The 17,360-nt window shown below is 41.3% G+C and overlaps 1 non-coding gene across 1 annotated transcript; it reads right to left on the bottom strand.

Annotated features, from left to right (window-relative positions):
- Nucleotides 1-3,093: 3,093 nt before the first annotated feature.
- On the bottom strand, nucleotides 3,094-3,201 carry LOC111827871. The gene has a single exon (XR_002831624.1). It is a non-coding gene; the product is annotated as a small nucleolar RNA SNORA77 (small nucleolar RNA).
- Nucleotides 3,202-17,360: the final 14,159 nt, after the last annotated feature.

The following is a 17,360-nucleotide window of genomic DNA, read 5'->3' on the forward strand; positions in this document are numbered from 1 at the left end:
TCCTTAGGTTACCAGGCTCTGTGGAGATACTTTGTTGTTGTCCAGAAGTAACCGCTCTGAAGAAATAAATGAAGCAATTCCTTTATTTGTCCCCTATAAAGTAGAATTTTTATTTCTTTTTTGTTTGTTTTGTGTTTTTTAGAAGCTTTATCGAAGTATAATTGATATATAATAAACTACACATAAAGATTGTTTTGACATATTTTTCATTCTTAATGTGATACTGCATACGAATGAGAAGTAAAAGGGGGTGGAGAGCTTGTCTTTTCTCATGTGAAGCTACGAAACATTGTCGAAAACTAATTATTGATCTCAATAATTTCATACCATTGTTAATGTGGTATTCGGATTTAATAGACCGTTAAAATTTAGGAATTGTCTGAGTTCCTGTTTTCTAAAGGGAGATAAATGTCTGGGCTAAGATAGTCCTCTAACAGTTTTCTTTGTAATTTTAAAGGTGAATTTAATTACTAAACTTTGAGGTATAGGACATATCTGCCTGTCATTTTTAATATTCCTTTTAACAACCAAGTGTGCTTCAAAAATTTTTAAAGTTTTCGAAGCTCTAATTTCGCTTCTATTTGTAACACTCCCAGGCTACACAGAGTAAACAATATATGCTTAACATCACATAAAGCAACAAATCTATGCACCCACAAAGGACACAGAAAACTCGAGTGAAGTAGCAATCTTACTCAAATCATGTGCAATACTATAACAAGACTATTTTTCTTTTTCTAATATATTTTTATTGATTTCAGAGAGGAAGAGAGAGAGAGAAACATTAATGATGAGAGGGAATTACTGATTAGCCGCGTCCTGCACGTCAGTCCGAGCCTGCAACCCAGGCATGCGCCCTTGACGGAAATCGAACCCCGGCCCCTTCATTCCACAGGCCAACGCTCTATCCACTGAGCCAAATGGGCTAGGGCAAGACTATTTTTCTTTATATCCTCAGGACAGATACCAAACTACATAATCAGTATTTTTAAATATATAAATAAATGCCTGAAACTTCTCCCATGATAGTTTTGGTGCTAGTTCTTTCTTCAGAATATGCACCTAATGGCCTCTTTGCACCAACATTAAGCCCCAGGTATCTTCCCATCTCTGTGTTATTTGCAGTGGTGAACCTGATAGGCCCTTAACCCAGCCTTCATGAAATTTAAAGCCCAATTATAATTATAATCTCATAGAGTCATATGAAAAAGTGCTACATCTGACTAGGAAACAGTGGGTATTCCAGAACTATTTTAAAAAACGAAACCCATTGACTATTGTGTTTCTGAAGGATATGAAACTTAACCTTTTTTTTTTTTTTTTAAGGAAATGGTATTCTCCCTTGGTTCACAGAGTGCAAGAGAAGTTAATTTCTCCTAAAAAAAATGTTTTAAAATTAAAAAGCTCTGTTCTAGGCAATCAATTACCCTCCTGATGTAAATTTTTTATGTCATTAGAAAAACTGAAATGTGTATACTAAACAGAAATTACAAAAGGAAATAAGGAAACAAGAATTAGAAAGCGCCCTAACCGGTTTGGCTCAATGGATAGAGCGCCAGCCTGCGGACTCAAGGGTCCCAGGTTCGATTCCAGTCAAGGGCATGTACCTTGGTTGCAGGCACATCCCCAGTAGGGAGTGTGCAGGAGGCAGTTGATTGATGTTTCTCTCTCATCGATGTTTCTAACTCTCTATCCCTCTCCCTTCCTCTCTGTAAAAAATCAATAAAGTATATTTTTTAAAAAAAAAAAAAGAATTAGAAAGCAATCCCTTTGACCCTGGCCAAGTGACTCAGTTGTTTGGAGCATCTTCCCAAACACCAAAAGTTTTCCGGTTCAATCCCCAGTCAGGGCAAGTACTTTAATGTTTCTCTCTCTCTCTCTCTCTCTCTCTCTCTCTCTCTCTCTCTCTCTCTCTCTCTTTCTCTCTCTCTCTCTCTCTCAAAGTCAATAAAGCCCTGATCGGTTTGGCTCAGTGGATAGAGCGTCGGCCTGGGGACTGAAGGGTCCCAGGTTCGATTCCAGTCAGGGGCATGTACCTTGGTTGCAGGCGCATCCCCAGTAGGGGGTGTGCAGGAGGCAGTTAATCGGTGTTTCTCTCTCATCGATGTTTCTGACTCTCTGTCCCTCTCCCTTCCCCTCTGTGAAAAATCAATAAAATATATATTTTTTAAAAAGTCAATAAAAAAATATCCTCGGGTGAGGATTTTAAAAAAAAGTTTTTAAAGCAATCCCTTTGATAAGTTATATAATTGTCTAATCACTGGGTTGTACACCTGAAACAAATATAATATTGTACATCAACTGTAATTGAAAAATAAAAAGTTATTTAAAAATATATAAAGCAGACCCTAATGATAAAGCATAAATAAGTAAAAACCTCAGCTATTGTTTTTTTAAAAAAGCAATCCCTTTGAAAACATAAAACAGATCATTAACTAGCACTGCCAGCAAGTGGATTTCCCCTTAAACATGTGAATCCAGTGTATGTAAATAACATTCAAGAATAACATTTACACCATATATATAGTAAATGTATATACAGGGTGGAGCAAAAGTAGGTTTACAGTTGTGAGTATGTAAAACAGTTTATTCTTGTATTGTTATTTATTAATTATTGTATTATTTTCCATAGGAACAACTGTAAGCCTACTTTTGCCTCACCCCGTACAATATCATACCATATATAGTATATGTATATATAATACTTATACATTGTATATAATGCATATATTGTTGCTATAAACATGAACAATGTTATGCATTTAACATTATTGTTTACTCATCTTTTAATTACAAAAATAATACATGCTTAAACTGAAGAATTCAAATACAAGTATAAAAATAAAAAATGACCATTCCCTCTGTCTTTAGTCACAAGGTAACCACTGTTCATAGTTTAATGTGTAATCCTTCCATGTCTTTTTCAATGAACACACACACCCAAACACAAAGTGTATAGCATTTTATTTTTTTGATCTTTACAAAAAATGGGGTCATTATAGTTATTACTTGTTTTTTAAACTTAGGGTATCACGTACATCCTTCCATGAGCAGTCCTAAAGCTATATAATTCAAAGCATTTTTTTTTTTAAGCACCATGTCCCCGGGCAGCTGCGTCACCCTGCATAGGTCAAGGTAGTCACAGTCCCAGGAATGTTTCTGTGGCAAACTGAAAACAAAGCATTTGTTTTTAAAGTCTGTGGCTTAGAAAGATAGCTAAGACAAGAAAAAGCCAGTCCAGTGTTACCTCTAAAGGAGGCTTTAAAATTGACACAGAGTAGATACTCAATGAATATTTGTTGACTGATCCAGGCCTTCTGATTTCAATTTCACCTTACTTGACCACTGTTGCGGTCTTACGAGCTCAAAGAGGCAAATACTGGGTTAGCTGAGACCCTATGATAGCATAGATAAAGATAAGAGGCTGACAGCTGTCAGAGGGGAGGGGGATTAGGGAACTTCATGAAAAAGGTGAAGGAATTAAGCAAAACAATAACAACAAAAATTCAAACACTGACAACAGCATGTTGATTACCAGAGGAAAAGGGGGTATGGAAGATAGAAGAGGGTAAAGGGGGCACTTTGGGTGGTGAATACACAAAACAATATACAGATGATGTATTATAGAATTGTACACTTAAAACCTATATAATTATATTAATCAATGTCACCCCAATAAATTCAATAAAAATGTTGCCCTAACCGGTTTGGCTCAGTGGATAGAGCATCGGCCTGCGGACTGAAGGGTCCCAGGTTCGATTCCAGTCAAGGGCATGTACCTTGGTTGCGGGCACATCCCCAGTGGGGAGTTTGCAAGAGGCAGCTGATCGATGTTTCTCTCTCATCGATGTTTCTAACTCTCTATCCCTCTCCCTTCCTCTCTGTAAAAAATCAATAAAATATATTTTTAAAAAATGTTTTAAAAGTAGATCTGATTATTTAAATGAGTATACAATTTTTTCCCAATAATGATTTCCACAATATCTTTGTTTTAAATATATTTTTATTGTTGATAGTATTACAGATATCTCCCATTTCCCCGCTCCTCCCAGTCCCTACTCAACCCCCAGGTCTTCTCTACCCTATTGCCCATGTGCATGGGCTATGCATTTAAGTATATCATTCTTTTGTTTAAATACAACAATAATCAGCTTTGGAATATGTTCTTGGCAGCTTGACACCCTTCACTTCACCAAAGAACTCAGAGGCCAAGCAGTGTAGTGTAGGTTTCTACCCTCCATATTCTGCAACCAGAGCCATCATTCTAAACATCTGCTGCAAAATTTAAGCCTTTTCATGGCTTCCCATTGTCCCCAGGATCAATTCCCTAAATCCTAATCCCACTTACTCTGGTCCTTGCCTACCATGAACCTCAGGAAGCCAGTCTGTCCTGATTCTCTATATTCCAGCCACATAAGCCCAGCTCCAAGCCTCCTCCTTTCTCAGGGCTTTGCAGTGCTACTCCCTCTGCTTGGATTGTTCCTCTTAGCTTCCCTCCCAACATACATGGCTACCATCACTTTCCAAAAGAGGCCTTCTCTCACCCTCCAGACTAGGTTAAGGACTCCTGGTTTTAGTCTTTGAAAAAGCTTAACAGAAATTATATCTTTGTCATAAGGTTGGTTAGGCATCCTTAGCCAATCCCCTCTAAAATATATGTAGGTTGTGTATAGTGTTTAATTATTATATACAATGACTCAATTGACACCTTTGTATATTATTAGTATACTAGAGGCCTGGTGCACAAAATTTATGCACAGGTAGAGTCCCTAGGCCTGGCCATCTATCAGGGCAGATCGGGGCCTTCCTTCGTTCCGCGCCTTCCCCTGGGGGTCAGCGCATGCCATAGTGAGCGATCGAATTCCCGGTCTCCCGGTTGAACTCCCAAGGGGACACTTTGCATGTTAGCCTTATATATATAGAGAGAGATTACAACAGATGCTGCCAGTGCCCCATGGATATTACCTTGGTCCTCACTGTTTTCTTACTCTCAGGATCTCTTTCTACTTTAAGCACCTGTGACTCGGACTTAGGCTTTGAGCTTGGTCCACGCATGGGCAGGGCATTAACAACTCAGCAGCCCACCATCTAATGATGGATGGAAATTTGTGAATAACTACCTCAACTTCCTTGGATAAGACACCTCTGGGGAAAATTCTATATAGTCCCCTGAAAAGGATTGAGACCCAAATACCCTCAGTTGTAATCTGTTCATTAATCTTGCACCCATATTGGCTTCCTGCCGCCTAATTCCCCAACCGAAACTCTTTCTCCAACTCCATTGTATCCTAAATCAAGCAACCAACAATTAAGCCAAATAAGTATGTATTAGTGAATATTATGTTCAATAATATGTTATGTGCCATGGGTGGGATACAAAAGAACATGGTTCTTAAATTCAAGGGGCTTATATCTGTTTGTGACACAAGAATAACAAGAACTAAGCTAAGTGACTCCAAGCATAAGAATTCCCAGAAAACATACATAAATCTGGGCTTGAGTGGTTCAAAACAGTTAAAAACTTTTTTATTTATTTATTTTTATTAGAGAGAAACATCGATTTGTCATTACACTTATTTATACATTTATTGGTTGATTCTTGGATGTGCCCTGACTGGGGATGGAACCCACAACCTTGGCATATCTGAATGATGCTCTAACCAACTGAGCTACCCAGCCAGGGCATAATAGTTCTGTAGAAAATACATAAGTTGCCCTAACCTCTTCCAGACACGTGTATTTCCCTTGCCATTAAGTGATATCTCTGATCACATTATAGTCAATGAGTTTTCTTGCCTTCCTTCCCTCCAAGAATGTGAGCTCCATGAGGTCAGGAGCCACATTCTCATTTCATTAACCTTTATGTCCCCACAATCTAACACAATGCCTACCATGTAATAAATACTAGGACTTTGATAAGAGTTTAATTAAATTGAAATGGGTTCTTGAGAACTGTGTAAGGAAGAATGACTTAAGATTAATAAGGGAAGAGCACTCTAGGTGAGGGCCGTAGTGAGGGCAAACGTGAGGAAGTAAGATTGAATATGGCAGGTATGGTAGAAATAGTCTGAATGGAGCAGAAGTTTAAAAAACTGAATGCCATAGCTGTTCCAGTGTTCATGGGGCCACCTATGAACTGATGGGAAGACGTTTCAATCCAAAAACTAACCTGAGATTAGAGACACTACGAAGGAAAATGGGAAAAGGGAGTTACAACCATCATGAAAACAGAAGCAACAGGAGGACTGGAGAAACTTGCAAAATGCTAGGATCTCCCAACAACAGCTGGGATCCCTTGTGAGCAGTCAGCCCAGAGGAATCAGACTATAGCAATTATGTCACCAGTGTTGCTAGACAGCATTCCAGGGATGAGTTAATGATCCCATCTTTTCATTTGATCCAAGTATAACTCTAGGTGAGGCCCATGAAAACATCCCTGAGCACTAAGGGTAGCCAATAAAAGTCTCTTCTGTCACTGTAACCTTCCTGCCCCTTCTTCCATCCTTCCCACTGGATCATCAGGACTCCCTCTCACTGGCTGAGTTGCTAAGCTCTTTAGCCTGCTAGGGCAAATCAAGGTGAGGCTCAAGGACAAGAGAAAAACAAAGTGAATGTTAAACTATCTCACAATGAAAAGGCCCAATTTTGAGAGGTTGAGGGAGGGGTCTTCCATGAGCTGGAACCATTTAACCCAGGTTTCAAGCACCAGGGGGTTTCAGGTTCTGGCTGCTATTCAGTGTTGGATGCTCAGGGGGCAAGGAAAGGTATTGTCATAAATATTAATCCTAAATGAAGCATATGCATCCCTAGGACTAGCTTCATGAGTGGAAGAAGGCTGATTCGTGGTGAGAGGCCTCAGCCCTACCAGCATGGTGCAGTGGTTGAGTGAGGAGCTATGAACCAGGTCATGGTTTGATTCCCAGTCAGGGCACATGACCAGGTTTCAGGCTCAATCCCCAGTGGGGGATGTGCAGGAGGCAGCCGGTCAATGATTCTCTCTCATCATTGATGCTTCTCCCTCTTCCTTCCTCTCTGAAATCAATAAAAATATCTATAATAATTGTTAGGTCGAAAGGGGGGTCCAGGAGCTGATGCATGCCTCCGCCAGGCAGATGGTGACGCAGATACTGGACCCTTCCTAGAATCCATAGCAGGCCAGTGCACCAGGTAGATGGTGACGCAGATACCGGTCCCGCCCTGGAATTCCTAAGCAGGGGTGGGCAAACTTTTTGACTCGAGGGCCACAATGGGTTCTTAAACTGGACCGGAGGGCCGGAACAAAAGCATGGATGGAGTGTTTGTGTGAACTAATATAAATTCAAAGTAAACATCATTACATAAAAGGGTACGGTCTTTTTTTTTTTTTTTAGTTTTATTCATTTCAAACGGGCCGGATCCGGCCCGCGGGCCGTAGTTTGCCCACGGCTGGGTCAGCTACCAGGCAGATGACGACACCTGGAAACCGTGACAACCCGCACGGCGGGAACTCCCACAGCTCATGCTCCCCCGCCCTCACTGAACAGCTGTATAAAAAAAAGCGCCCCCCTCCCTGTTGGTGCAGACCCATGTGCCCTGTCTTTGGGGCCCGTGGGTCACCCGGGGACGCAGAATAAAGCCTTTCCTTTCTTTCTTTTCTGATTAACTCGACTCTCTTTATTTCCTACTCCGCCTCCTGGCCCACCTAACCTAACATTAATAAAAGCATAATATGCTAATTAGACCTTCTTGACGACCTTCCAGATGAAGCCAGGGCTGTGAGGAAAGCCTGGGTCCCCGGTGCCAGAGGGAAACTGGTGCTGGCAGCCAGAGGAAGGAGGGCCTACTCTTGCATGAACTTCGTGCATCGGGCCTCTAGTATTAAAATAAAAAGATAAGAGACCTTAAAATGTGAAAGCTACCCCAGCTCATGGAGGCTCTCCAAGGTCTACGAATAAGGAGCAGAAACCTAAACTACAACATAGATATATCTTTGCACTTAGAGGACTGGTAGGAAAACATTCTGGGATTATAAATTATGGTTGTTTTAAAAAGGACAAACTCTTCACTTGGGTAATTTAAATTTGTTCCTGCCTGAAGCTTACCAATATATTTACAAAGAGCTTTTACCCACAATCATTGACTTCTTCACAACAATCCTGTGAGGTCCCAGTTTATAGTTGAGGGTTTAGATGTTCAAAGAGACTAAAATTATTTAAAGAGTTCACCAGGGAGGAATTTCCAGGATTGGGACCAGGTTTCCTTGGCCTGCTCCCGCACAGTATTTGTTTCCACTAAACAAGTAATTCAAAAGTGTCTTTATGGTTTTTACTCCCACTAGAAAAATCAAATCACAGCCTCAGCTCTGTCATCTTGCTAATAACTCAGAAAACATATAGAGTCTCACCATGAGAAGGGCAGGGCTAGGTGCTAGGAATATAGAGCTAAATAAATGATAGACTTTCCTTCAAGGCCCCTGAGTCTAGTCCAGGAGGCAGACATGTAAACAATTAATACAATGCAGTGTGGTAAGTGCTGTAATTCAACTAAGAATTGAAAATAGAGTTGAATAAAGATCAACTCTACTTGCAGGGACTGGAGAAGAGTGGCCCAGAAAAAGTAATAATTAAATTAAAACTTGAGATATCAGTAGTAGTGTACCTTGTGAACAAGGGGAAAGGGCATTCCTGGCAGGATGAATAGCTCATGCAAAGGCATGGAGATGTGAAACAATAAGACTTCAATGTAATCATCACATGTTAATGAGTAAAGGAGTTAACACTTCCTGTTGTAGCTCCTTCAGTCAGTAGTGGCATCTCTGCAATTTGTACCAGATAGCATTCGTTCATGTGTTTGTTTGTTTTTTTTCATGCTTTTAGCAAATATTTACTGAGCCCCTACTAAAGATGAACTCCGTCCTAAGTGCTGGATACAACAAAACAAGCAAAATTCCTATCCTCAAGGAGTTTACATTCTAATGGGAGGAAAATAATGTTAGGAGGTAATAAAGGTTATGTAGACAGGTAGCTACCATAGCATAAAATCTCAGTTCCAAAAAGACATTATTTAGGATTTGTTTGGCTGCACATAACAGAAAAAGCAAATATAACAGAGAATTGCACAATATAGAGTTTATTCCTTATGCAAAACAAATAGATGGTCCAGGGCTGTTATAGCAAGTTTTCAGTTGTCAGAGCCCAGGCTCCTTGTAACATTCTATTCCATCATCTCTAGGGTGTGGTTCTGATCCTCATGTTCCAAGACAGATGCTGGAGCTCCAGGAATCACATTATTGATGGAGGAATAGAGAATATAATTCTTATAGCCTTTTAAAGAGATATAAGAACTATATATCATTTCTACTGCTGTGGCCCTGCTTCACTACAAGAGAAACTTGAAAAAATAGATTTTTGGTTGTATAGCAATGAACTCAAGTAAAAGTGAGCACTCTGCTTCCAAATAAGGGGAAAATAAATATTGGGAAGTGTAATATGTTGGGGTCCAACCACAGCAAGTCCAGGGGTTCCCAAAGGTGTGGATGGAGACAGCGGTCAATTGATCAGCAGCCTAGCCAGGTTCTCTAGCCAGGATCTCCAGCCAAGTTCTGTTTTTATTGTCTTGTTACATCTGTATTTATACCAGTTGATTTTAATCCTATCCATTCTATTCCAAAGGTTAAGGTTACTCTATTGTTCTATTAAGCTACAAGGAAGTAACTGAAGGAGATTATCCTAAGTAAAGATTATGTAGCTTAAGTGTGATTGTTCATAGTTAAAGTGATTAATTACCCACCTGGCACTTAGTTAAGGGGTTTTATTCCCTCCCTAACTCCAGGGAAAAATCCCCACCTGGGGAAACAACCTTTCTTGGAGAGGTGACCTTGGTCAAAACACATAACACTAAGAAGGGGAGCAAACATATTAAGAACAGTATGCCATATACGCCAGGTCCCTTGAAACATATGCTGTGCAGATGTTTCTTTCCTGCAGCAACTGTGTCAAGCAACAAGGATGGACCAGCTCTGGCAGTAATAGTCAAGATCCCAATGGGAAATAGTTAGCTCTCAAAGCTAAGGAAGATTTATTTATCAAAGGACTATTATAAAAGTGATCAGGGCCAGAACCGGTTTGGCTCAGTGGATAGAGCGTCGGCCTGCGGACTGAAAGGTCCCAGGTTCGATTCCGGTCAAGGGCATGTACCTGGGTTGCGGGCACATCCCCAGTAGGAGGTGTGCAGGAGGCAGCTGATCGATGTTTCTAACTCTCTATCTCTCTCCCTTCCTCTCTGTAAAAAATCAATAAAATATATTAAAAAAAAAAAGTGATCAGGGTCCCACACGGCACAGGGGGGCTAGTAGTAGCTGTGTTGTTACCAACCCAAGGTCCAAAGGACAAGGGGAATGAAGGCTTTCAGATCTAGAACAAAACAGAGATGTGTAGCCCTAGCCAGTTTAGCTCAGTGGATAGAGTATTGGCCTGCAGACCAAAGGATCCTGGGTTCGATTCTGGTCAAGGGCATGTGCCTCGGTTGCAAGGTCCTCCGTGGCCCGGGCCCTGGTCCGGGTGAGTGCAGGAGGCAACCAATTGATGTATTTCTCTCACATTGATATTTCTCTCTGTCTTTCCCTCTCTCTTCCACTCTCTCTAAAAATCAATGGAAATATATATAGATATATAGAGATATATATATCGAGAGAGAGAGAGATGAGATTTGGTACCCTCAAGAGGAACTGTGACTTTGGTTGAGGGACTCAGTCAGCCAGAAGTGGCCCTGCAGGGAGGAAGCCAAGAGAATAAGCACCTCTCCCTGCCTTTCTTTCCTGCCTTTCCCCCACTCTCAGACCAGGGCTTTTCTTTATGCTAACCTAATTGAGAGCTGGAAGGCACTGATGCTCTAGACATGGAGTGGGGAAGGAAAGTGAAGAGTGGATCTAGTGGGCAAATAGGAAACATTAAGCACCAGAGGTACTGGCACCATCAGCCACAGGGACAAGTCTGGCAACACAGATCTTCCTCTCTATTCTCTCTCCATGACCCTTAGGCCTCCTCCCTGCCTGCTCCTAATCATACTATTTTGACTCTTCCTGATGATGGTTCTACCTTTCCAACAGACGACCCTCATTAGATCACTTCCAACTTCTTGATCTAGAACTTGGGAAAATTAAAACAGGAAACCTCAACTGAAACTAGAGTCAGGAAGACCCATAGAGAGGGAAGCTTTCATGCTCTACCATTCCCATTGTCAATTACCCCAAACAGGAAGACCATGTCAATTACAGTATCAGTTAATTCAGTTATGGATTCCAACGGGAAAAGAGGCCCCTTACACTCCCAAACAGAATATGCAAATATTTATTGCTCCAACAGGAGGAAAGAGGATTTTTCTTTCACCCAGCAACAAGCCCAGCCAATGGAAACACCACAGCTTAGCCAATGAGAAGTTGTCGTCACCTGAACTCTTTCCTCCAATGAACTTTCATTTTTCTCTTGTTGATGATTTCCTTGTCCTACCCTTCTTTCTATAAAAGCCTTCCATCTTGTATAACCCCTCCAGAGTAAATAACCTCTCTACTTGATAGATGAGATCCCACCCAACTCATGAATTATTTAATAAATCCATTAGATCTTCAAATGTACTCATTTAAATTCTGTTTATCAACACACTAACTGCTCTCCTTACAGAAACTATCCTCATGGAGTGTGCTCCCACCTCAATCTAGTTCATTCCAAGAGTAGGAATAGTCCAAGCTTCATAGAAAGTCACAAAATCTGAAATACAGAGAGTTCATGAATAATGATACAAATTCACTTTATGGATCAACACTCCACAAACATGGGCAATTTCAGAATTGTAGCCATCCATTTTGCATCTACCATTTTATACCTAATCTGCTATTTTTTAAAAAATATATTTTTATTGATTTCAGAAAGGAAAGGAGAGGGAGAGAAAGATAGAAACATCAATGATGGGAGAGAATCATTGATTGGCTTCCTCCTGTATGCCCCCCACTGGGGATCGAGCCCACAACCAGAGCATGTGTTCTTGACTGGAATCAAACCTGGGACCCCTCAGTCTGCAGGCTGACGCTCTATCCACAGAGCTAAATGGCTAGGGTCCTAATCTGCTATTAACTGGGCTGTTCTGCTGGTCTCTTTCTTTGGACTAGTTTAATTCCAGGGGTCTGCTAATAATAGAAAACATAAATACTTCCTCAAGCTTAATATTCACTATCTGATGTTCTATGTTAAAGATACTGATATTCAATTCACTAAATAAACTATGGGAACAAGTCTACCCAGCACAATATCTGATTATTGGAAGAACATCAAGGCAAGTGGGGTAACCACAAATCGTAGGAGAAAAGAGTTGGATGTTAAGCAATGACTGAGCATTTCTGAGAGTTTCCTCTTTTGTGATTGTTTTTTGTGGGCAGTTTATGCTTTGGTAACTACAGTCTCCCCTACCAAAATTGTTTATTTTTCCTAAAAACAATAAATTTGAAAAACATTTAAAAAATCCTGAGATCATAAGTATTGTTTTTATAGAGAAATCACCATTAAAACTTCTGTATTAATTTACAACAGAATTAGTAGAATTAGTTTCACTATAGTCCCAACCACTTTTGTGTATGACTTCAGGCAAGTTATTTCAACAGTTAAGCCTCAGATTTCTCATCTGTAAATTAGAGATAAAAAGACTTTCCTCCCTCCCTGGAAGTTGTAAGGATTAAGGGAGATAAATTCTATAAAGCTGGTATCACAATGCTTAACATTTAGTGGGAAATGAAAAAATGTCTATTTTTTCCCTCCATCTTTCATGAAACTATCATTTGATGTAAAATTCTGTAATTACAACACATTCCCTTCCAAGCAGGTCTGGACAGATAGACTTTGAAGTCCTGGAAGTAATTATTGGCAAATAACAATATTGTTTAAATTTTCCATTGTTATATGTTAACTAGAGGCCCGGTAATTGTGCACGAAATTCATGCGGGGAGGGGGGGGGGCCGTTCCCTCAGCCCATCTTGCACCCTCTCCAATCTGGGACCACTCAGGGGATGTCCAACTGTCCTAATTACTCGCCTGCCTGCCTGCCTGATTGCCCCTAACTGCTTCTGCCTGCCTGCCTGATCACCCCCAACTGCCCTCCCCTGTGGGCCTGGTTGTCCCCAACTGCCCTCCCCTGCCAGTCTGATTGCCCACAACTACCCTACCCTGCTGGCCATCTTGTGGTGGCCATCTTGTGATGACGTGGGGGTGGCCATCTTGTGATGACGTGAGGGCGTCACGCGAGGGCACGACGGCCACCTAGGCTTTTATTAGTATAGATTATACCTCATAATAAAAAAAATTTCCCCCAGACATTCCTTTTCTTTATTAGTAGTATCTGGCAATAATGGGTGTTCAATAAATGTCTGTTGAAAAAAGGAATGCATAATTAACAAAATTCTTCCTCTTTTGAAGCCCTATGTCATGTTATTTGTGTTTCTCTTTCATTTTTTAATATAAACTTTTTTTTTTGAGGAGTTATAGGATCACAGAAAAATTGAGAGGAGGGTATAGAGTTTTCTCATACCTTGGCCCTCACACATGCATAGCCTCTCCCATTATCAACATCCTCCATACAAGTAGTATATTTGTTACAGTTGGTGTACCTACATTGACATCATGATTATCCAAAGTCCATAGTTTACATTAGGCTCCACACTTGGTGTTGCACGTACTATGGGTTTGGACAAATGTATAATGACATGTATCCACTATTACAGTATCATATGAAGTAGCTTCACTGTCCTAAACGTCTTCTGTGCTTCACCTACTCACCCTCCTTTCCCCTTAACAACTGACCATTTTATATCTCCATAGTTTTGCCTTTTCCAGAATCATGTACTTGAAATCACACAGCATGTAGTCTTTTCAAACTGGTTTCTTTCACTTAGTAATATGCATTTCAGATTCCTCCATGTCCTTTCACAACTTGATAGCTCATTTCTTTTTAGTGCTGAATAATGTTCCATTGTTTGGAAGTGTCATCGTTTATCTTTCCATTCACTTACTGTAGAATATCTTGGTTGTTTCCAAGTTTTAGCAATTATGAATAAAACTGCTATAAACATTCGTGTACAGGTTTTCATGAGGACATAAATTTTCAGTTCCTTTGAGTAAATACGAAGGAGCACGATTGCTGAATTGTATGGCAAGGGTATGTTTAGTTTTTTAAGAAATTGCAAACTGTACCAATTTGTATTCCTACCAGCAATGGAGTTCCCATTGCTCCACATCATCACCAGTATTTAGAGTTGTTAGTGTTCTGGATTTTGGCTACTTTAATAGGTGTGTAGTAGAATCTCATTGTTGTTATAATTTGCATTTTTCTGATGACATATGATGTAGTCTTTTCATATGTTTTGTGTTTTTCTTTTCACACATTTAAATATTTACTTGCTTTATTCTTGCGGTTAGCTTAGCCCTATGACCTTCCCCTGTCTAAGTATCCATAAAAATAACAAAAGTTCTTTTTCTACTACTATAAGAATTTTCACATACATTCCCAAATCAAAATAATAATAATAATAATAGAATCCTATAACTGATGTTTCTTATTTCTTTATTCAGATGACTTCCATAGGTATACTGAGCCAGAATTTCTATTTAAAAAGCTAATAAATCTAAATGACAAAAAAGCAGTAAAGGGCCCAGCTGGCATGGCTCAATGGTTGAGCTCAATGGTTGAACCTATGAACCAGGAGGTCATGGTTCAATTACCGGTGAGGGCACATGCCTGGTTGCAGGCTTGATTCTCAGTGTGGGGGGTGCAGGAAGTAGCCAATCAATGATTCTCTCTCATCATTGATGTTTCTATCTCTCCCTCTTCCTTCCTCTCTGAAATTAATAAAAATATATATTTTTTAAAAAGCAATAAAGGGGTATAAAACTAAATTACCTTATATAGCAAGATAATTCATCAGGAACCAGGGTGTATATTTTGCAATCAATTTATTTTTGAATTAATCACCCCATAGATGCTTTGCTTATGCTAACTAGAGTCTTCACTAGGATGTGGTTTACCTGGCATGCTGGTTAAAAATGCATATCTAGGTTTCACCATAGATATTCTGATTATGTTGATTCAGGGTAAAATCCTGGAATCTATATTTTAAGGTAGTATCCCAGGAAAGGAAATAAACCTTCTCTGGGGTGATTTAAATATGTGTTTATTTTTATTGATTTCAGAGAGAGGAAGGGAGAGGGAGAGATAGAAACATCAATGATGAGAGGGAATCATGTATCAGCTGCCTCCTACACGCCCCCTACTCGGGATCAAACCCACAAATACATATTTCTAAGGAATCGCACCATGACCTCATGGTTCATGGGTTGACACTCAACCACTAAGCCATACCAGCTGGGCTGGGCTGATTTCTTTTATTGCTTTGCTTTATAACTTTGTTTTGTACAATTTTTCTACATTGATTATTACTTTTTTTTTTTTAAAGCATCGTCCCATACACCAAAAGGTTTCGAGTTTGATTCCTGGTCAGGGCACATACCTAGGTTTCAGGTTTGATCCCTGCTCAGAGCTCATACCACATGCAATCAATTGATGTTTCTCTCTCACATCTATGTTTCTCTCTCTCTCCCTACCACTCTTTCTAAAAATCAATAAACATATCTTTAGGTGAGGATTTTAAAAAATGCCTTGAGATGGAATTGTTTTGGCCTTTTTAAATGCAATGACAATTCTACTTAAAAATATACATTTGTGAAACTTCTAGTAGTTACATTGTTTATTTCAAGAGAAGTCAGTGTTCATGATGATTTCAATGAGACATATTACATCAGAGGTGTCAACCACATTCTTAGCCACATCCTTGAATGTCCAGATCCTATATAATAAAAGGCCAATATGCAAATTGACCCGATGACAGAATGACTGGTCGCCATAATGCGCACTGACCACCCGGGGTCAGACACTCAACGCAGGAGCTGCCCCCTGGTGGTTAGTGTGCTCCCCCTGTGGGAGCGCTGCTCAGCCAGAAGCAGGGCTCGCTGCTCCTTAGCACTGCCTCAGAGGTGGGAGAGGCTTCCGCCACTGCCCCTGCGCTCAGAAGTCAGGCTCATGGCTGGCGAGCACAGCGGCAGTGATGGGAGCCTCTCCCGCCTCTGCTGCAGGCAGGCGGTAAGGAGCGAGGGGTCTCAGACTGCAAGAGCCCAGTCTGCAAGAGCCCCCGACTGTGAGAGGGATGTCTGGCAGTGGCAGGGGAGAGGCCAGCTGCTGGCAGCCAGGGGAAGGAACAGCCTGCCAGGCCTAGGGACCCTACCTGAGGGGCCCCGGATTGCAAGAGGGTGCAGGCCGGGCTGAGGGATACCACCCCCCCACCACCGCCCCATGCATGAATTTCATGCACTGGGCCTCTAAAATACATATATATATATATATATATATATATATCTCCTATCTAATAATAGACAAACATGGTAATTCCGTACCTCCGACACACTTCCCATTGGCTAATCAGGGCGATATGCAAATTAACTGCCAACCAAGATGGCGGCCGGCAGCCAGGCAGCTGAAGCGAACAGGAGGCTTGCTTGCTCCAGTGATGGAGGAAGCCAAGGTTCCCCGCCTGCCACTGCCGGCCTCTGAGCTGCACTCTAAGAAACAATGTTGCAATTATAGAAGCTAAACAAACCCCAGAAACCTGCTTTCAGCCAGCCGGGCCTCAGAGCTGGAGCTGCAACAGTGTTTCAATTATAGAAGCCAAACAAACCCAGATACCTGCTTTCAGCAGCCGAGGTCTCAGAGCTGGAGCCAAGCCTCTGAGCGAAAGCCAGCTCTCAGTTCCAGTGACAGCCATAGAAGGTAAATAAATCCCAGAATAAAAAGAAAAAAGAAAAAAAGGAGAGGTTGGGAGCTTCAGTCACCTGCCAGCCTGAAAACGGCCCCCAGCTCCTCACCCAGACTGGCCAGGCACCCCAGTGGGGACCCCCACCCTGATCCAGGACACCCTTCAGGGCAAACCAGCCGGCCCCCACCCGTGCACCAGGCCTATATCCTATATAGTAACAAGGTAATATGCAAACTGACCCTAACAGCAGAAGGACTGGGAATGACTGGTCACTATGACACACACTGACCACCAGGGGGCAGACGCTCAATGCAGGAGCTGCCCTCTGGTGGTCAGGGCGCTCTCACATGGGAGGAGCTCTGCTCAGCCACAAGCCAGGCTGATGGCTGCCAGTACAGTGGTGGTGGTGGGAGCCTCTCCTGCCTCCTCAGCAGCACTAAGGATGTCCGACTGCAGTTTAGGCCTGCTCCCCGCTGGCAAGTGGACATCCCCCGAGGGCTGCCGGGCTGCCAGAGGGATGTCTGATTGCCATCTT

The sequence above is a fragment of the Myotis lucifugus genome, unplaced genomic scaffold, assembly GCF_000147115.1.
Source record: "Myotis lucifugus unplaced genomic scaffold, Myoluc2.0 scaffold_236, whole genome shotgun sequence".
Taxonomy (NCBI): Eukaryota; Metazoa; Chordata; class Mammalia; order Chiroptera; family Vespertilionidae; genus Myotis; species Myotis lucifugus.